This window comes from Anolis carolinensis, chromosome 2, assembly GCF_035594765.1.
Source record: "Anolis carolinensis isolate JA03-04 chromosome 2, rAnoCar3.1.pri, whole genome shotgun sequence".
NCBI classification, from domain to species: domain Eukaryota; kingdom Metazoa; phylum Chordata; class Lepidosauria; order Squamata; family Dactyloidae; genus Anolis; species Anolis carolinensis.
In genome coordinates, this window is record NC_085842.1 from 96,963,963 (window position 1) to 96,969,962 (window position 6,000).

The 6,000-nt window shown below is 46.2% G+C and overlaps 1 protein-coding gene across 2 annotated transcripts in view; it reads right to left on the reverse strand.

The window, feature by feature from the left end:
- g3bp1 (G3BP stress granule assembly factor 1) overlaps nucleotides 1-1,136 on the reverse strand; it is a 33,060-nt gene extending 31,924 nt beyond the window's left edge. For both annotated transcript variants that reach the window (XM_003224410.4, XM_003224409.4), the window contains exon 1: nucleotides 980-1,136. The gene's annotated coding sequence lies outside the window, so the exon portion shown is untranslated. The remainder of the gene's footprint in view (nucleotides 1-979) is intronic.
- Between the last annotated feature and the right edge of the window lie 4,864 nt (nucleotides 1,137-6,000).

Here is a 6,000-nt window from a genome sequence, read left to right on the forward strand (position 1 = left end):
AAAAAATGCTTGGGAACCACCGAGTTAAGGAAAAGATAGAAAGTATGTCCATCGACCTCCTATTACTGCTAAGCCTGACCTTGACAAATGTCCTCGTTGGTACAGATACGTTTTGGTCCACTTTTGCGAGGAACTATTATGTTTAAAAATACTAAAGCAAAAGAGTATATTTTACTGCTGGCTATACCATTTGAACAAAGTTAAAGAGACCCCGATAGTGGGTATAATCTGAAGCGTTGCGAAGTGGGGGGAAAGCCGATGCTGGGCCGCCCAAGGCAAGGGACAAAAGCTTGCCGCTCACACAACGAGGCGGCAATGAACCCGCTTTGCGGCCCTGCCTCCTTTGCCAAGGTTCTCTTCTTCCCTCGCCACTATTGTCCTCCGGATTACAGTCGGTTCTGTTAAGGTGAATGGCTGAAAGGGGGAGGCGGGGAGGGACGCGTCTGTTACACCTCCCCCGATTTCCGCCCCTTTTTAGGAAGCCTTTGGCGGGGCGGTTTTCTCCAAAGGCGCGAGTGGAGCCCAAAGCGAGGCCACGACCAGAGGAGGAGGGAGAGGCACTCGATTTGGTAAAGACCTCACGTCGGGGGCAGATTGGGAATCTCAATCACTCCCCCACCCTAAATGGAAGAGTTCTCCTAGGCCTCACGAGCTCCTGTAATAACCTCAGCTCGCTTAGTAACGGCGCGGCTTCAGATACGCAACGCGGCCCGCTCTTTTTTGGCCATTCTGCCACCCCTTACATTAGGCAGAACCTCTTCCCTCACTACTATCTCCGCCACAACGCCAGAGCCATAGATAGGCCCACTAAACCTGCTTCTCCCCCCCCCCCCGCTCATGTGAAATGGTTTCGCCCGCCGCCCCTCATCAGAAAAGGCCGCGCGGACGCGCGTGTCTATGGCGACGGTGACGACAAAGACGCGCCGTTCGCCGGCTCGTGAAGGACGTGACCCAACGGCTTTCCCCTTCTCGCACCAACCTGCGGGCGAGGCGGAGATGGGCGGCGAGAAGGAGGTGGCGGTAGATTCACTCCGTGCGAGGCAGACAAGCGGGCGAGCCGAAGGAGACGGGAAGCACCTCACGCAACAGCGTGCTCTACCGCCGGCTAAATATACCTAGCGTGCAACCTAACCCTGTGGCACGCTCGCAACCAGTCAGGAGCCGGCCCACTCCCCAGCTCGGAAGCTGATAGGCCACCTGGAGGAAAAAGGGGTAGGCCGCGTTCGGAAAGGCAAACCGATCGAGGAATCACGCTGCGGAGAAGGTGAAGCCGGTTTCTAGAATAGACAGCTGTTCTAACCAATAGGTTTTGAGCGCAGACCTATTAAGGCAGAGTCAGGAGTCGAGGGATCTAGCGAACGCCAATAAGACGACGCTCCCTTCGTTATTAGGAGAGAGGATCTGCGGGGGCGTGACCACGCTGCCCGCCAAGGCTAGGTGCGCTGCACAGTGGGAACCCTCGGAATCGAGGACTGGAAACCCCGTGCGAGGAAGGGCGGGCTGAAGACAAGCGCCGGTCGCCGGGTCCAATTGCGAAAGACGTTATCCCGTGATTGACAGGACGCAGAGTGGAGCTTCTTAAAGGGAAAGGCGTTGAAAAAATTCTGCCCCTTCCGAACTTCGTGCGCGTCCTCGCCTTGCTCTGGGCAGTCTCTCAATCCCCCAATGAGTGCATGAAACTCAGTATTAGTTTGGATTATAATATGTCCCATGTTGTGCCATACCATACACTCTGTATTGATTTGATATTGCATCAAGTACAGTAATTGAAAGCAAATTAAGACAAACTTAATGTAATACAGTTTAGCTGCATTATAAAATCAGCTTTGTGATTCCAGCATGCAGTTTTACTTAAATGGCAGTCAAAAACTTTTCAACTTAATGAACTTCACTGGAATTGCAACACGGTTTGCCAGGTTTACATATTTCTGCTAAGCAGTTATTTGATTTTAATTTTTATTCAAAGCATTATTTCTTTCTCTTTTGCTAGTTTCTCTGTATCCTTGTTAACTGAGAACAAAAGAGCCAATTAGTACCATTGATTAGAGTGAATCTTGTATACATTGGACCTTGAGGGGTTTTCTTGTGGCTCCATGCACATGTGTTCATGTATGTGCCTTCAAGGCATTAGTGGTCTCCCGTCACCAAAGATGACCCTGCTTTGCTGTCAACATCTAATGGGATCCAGTGCCTTTAGGGTATTTAGGCAAAACAAGCACATTCGTTTCTAGGCATTGAATGTTTGCCTTTGTGTTGTGTATGCTGGAATCTGCCCTGAGTCCCTTCGGGGAGATAGGGCAGAATACAAATGATGACCGTCACCCCGACTTTCAAATTGAATTGAAAACGCAGCGGAGAGTTCCGCCGGTCACCCACCAAAGGAACGGAGCAGGACCGCAACAGACTATTATTAAAAGACCTTTTTTTCTTCATTTTCCTCTTCCCTGAACTATGTAACAAATCCCCCCAATAAAAGTAACATTTATTTTAACAGTAACACTCTCTATCTGGTTATTTTGTATCTTTCCCTGACTCCTTCCTTCGCATGAAATCTCTCTCTCTCTCTCTCTCTCTCACTCGTCCCTTTAACTCCGGTTGAGGTTTCTCTGCCATAGATTAACATGGCGGTCGATATAAATTGGCTCATATCTCTATCAAAATTACCCCTAGAACGCTCCTCTTTTAGTCCTAACCCTTTCTAAGGCTCCTGACTCGAAGACAACCAGCAGAACCGGAATCGGTCCAGTTTTCGGCACCTCAACAGCTGACTGTCAAACAGGACTGACGGCTCCTTTCAAGCCAAGCTGCTGCTTTATCCCGGGTTTTCCTCTCCCCGCGACTCGCGGAATGGTTTTTAAGAGATCCCTAGCCCCTTTCTGTGAGTTGGGGATGGGGGGATCGCTCTCTCGCGGGGGAGACATAGTTCTCCAAGGACCCTCACCCTCTACAGCTGCCAAGGGGTGCCCGGACGGGTGCCCTCCACGCTTCATTCATACTTTTCATGATTTTATGAAGGAGAAGAACACTCTTCCCCAAACCTACCCCTGGACTTATGAAATCCTATACTTCCAAAGACTGCAACCCACATGTGCCTTTTCCCTATGCCACCTCTACGAATTCCTCCCATCACAGATGAACTCTTTTCCCTCATGTATTTGTGAATTTTCATATTCTATGTATTTGGACCCTCTCCTAACTCACTGTTGTATGAATTTCTAATCGTTGGGCTAACTTCATGGATTATGAAAGTATGCTGCTAAAACTCCACTCTTATGAATTTCCATATCGGGTTCCCCAGACGTTGTGAACTTCGTCCTTATCAAATGTTTTCTATTGCTTATACCATTCATGATTCCCCTTTATGCAATGTCACCCCCCCCCCTTTGTGGATTCCCCTTTATTTCCTCGAGATCTATATATCTGCCTATATGTATTTATACTCTTTGGGATCCCTGGAAAATATGTATTCTTCCCAGCAGGGTTTATGTTCCAACTTTATTTTAATTTTCATTTTATCCCATATAATTGTCAAATCATGAAATCAAATGAGAAATATTATGACCCCAATGTGAACCTTAGCCCCATGACCCAGACCTCCCTTCCCAAAAACAAAAGGATAATCTGCCACCGTTTAATCCAATCTCATTCCGATCGCATGGACAATATAGGGTTTAGAGTCACCAAATTCCTAAAGGTGACTCGCCCCCAAGGCAAACATTGTCATATCCCAGGCCAGGACGCCGCTGGAAGGCACCCTGTGGGGCCGTCAATGGCGGCTCATCACCACCCATCACCACTTCCCGTTTGACACCCCAAGGCATATCTAAAATCTGTGAAACGTGACAGGACCCCGGACACCCTTGATGGGTGCCATTAATCCCTTTAGAAATCGGCTGGGCCAGAATTAATCTGATATTTCCCGTCCGGTCACCTCATTGTTTCAATAGCTCCCGCCTCCTCCTCTCTGATTGGCCCGAGGGAGGACAAAAAACGGCTCCCCATTGGGCCAGCAGAGCAAGGCGGAAAACGAAAGCCCGCCTCGTTCCAACTCTCAGCCTATCCGCGATCAGATGGGCAGGGAAGCGGGGCGGGAAATTCAAAGGGCTGTCAGACCGAAACATTGTATAAATATGACTTTATTTGAAACATATGTACGCTAGTAGATTGAATGATCGCTATTAGCGTCCTTTTCAGCTGAATTGCTCAATAAAAACTCCTTGGCGGATTTTCCTTCAACTTGGCGGACCTTCTTCATTTCAGGCTTCAGGTTGTATTGCGGCTTATATTCTTCTTTTGGCTTCGCCAAGGTCCGTTCCCTCAGGACCGGATCGGCTTCCTTCTAAAGGGGCCCGATCCCCCAAACGCGGTCGACAACACAAATAAAGTATTGTTGTTGTTGTTGTTGTATTGTCGAAGGCTTTCATGGCCGGAATCACTGGGTTGCTGTGAGTCTTTCGGCTGTATGGCCATGTTCCAGAACATGGCCATACAGCCCAAAAGACTCACACCAACGTAATATTATTATTATGCCCACCAACATTTCATAGACCAAGCACATGACCAAGATGACAAATGATAATAACTGTTAATAAGAAGCTATGAAAATCAGACCCAGCAGCCATCTGGGCTAGTAAGAGCCACCTGCTCCTTTAATTTTTGCTACAGCCCTGCCATCCCAATTCCTAATATGGTGACAATTGTCAGATAGCAATTGATAGCCTAGGGCAAGAAGCAGCCAGGGCTGGGAACCTCCCATAGCATGTCACTTGGAATAAGGAAGCCCCCATTGTTGACCATACATTAGGATGTCTGCCAATCCTAAAAAGTCGATAATAAAGTGAGTTCATATCCAAAACTGTTATCACCACTAATGCTTTAAAATTATTTCTTGATTATGTATAAACTTCTGGAGAGAAAAATCAGTCCCATTGATATCAGACACACAGAAGAAGTATGACCAATTGAATGCACCACCAGAATGATCCTTACTAAAATCCTAACACACCAGAATACAGTGGCATTCAAGATAATTCATATATTCAGAAGACCCATGAAAACACTAATATAATGGTTGGGATCAAAGTTTCATCAGAATAGACCCACTTGCAACAATGGGTCTTGTTCCATAGATAATTCAAGTCTGCTTCCTACCCATGGTGTATAGCAGCATCAAGAACATGGACATCATTGCGTGTAGCACCATAGATGTGCACAAACAAATCAGACGGCCAATTCTCTCATACCATAAGCGACTTGCAGTTTCTGACACACACAAAAAGCAAAATGGTGATCAAGTGCACAGTGCTATTGCACATTTAATTGCCGTATTAAAGGGTTAAGATTCAGCGATAGCAACTTTTTTCTTGTATAATTCTTTCTTTTAACTCTAAATAAACAATACAGACATCCTGTCCTTTCTTGTATTATCTTTGTGCAATGCACGTATTCTAGGCCTTGGCTAGAATGTGTGTACATTAACTAAGAGTAATGTATTACTAAATATTCATGTCTAGGATCAAGCTGTTACAGAAATATAATTTCCAAGGAGGGTTTGAACAAGGTATATCTTTTCTAAACTGAGTAAAGGTTGTGTGTACACGTAGTTCCTCCAAATAACTTTTCAATTATTGTTCACTATGTCATTTACTAGATCAGTTTCCTAGTTGTCTTTATTACACACCTTATTAGAGCAATTTATTCAATAATATACCCTAAGTCTATATTAAATACACTCTTACACTTTCAAATGACATTAAAATGGATATATCAGGGTTCACGTTTTCCATTAGAACAGTGGTTCTCCACCTGTGGGTCCCCAGATGTTTTGGCCTTCAACACCCAGAAATCCTAACAGCTGGTAAACTGGCTGGGATTTCTGGGAGTTGTAGGCCAAAACACCTGAGGACCTACAGGTTGAGAATCACTGCATTAGATTTACCACCTGATCACACTGGGGCATTTTGGCCCCTTGAAACACTTTGGGGACATGATGTTCGGCAG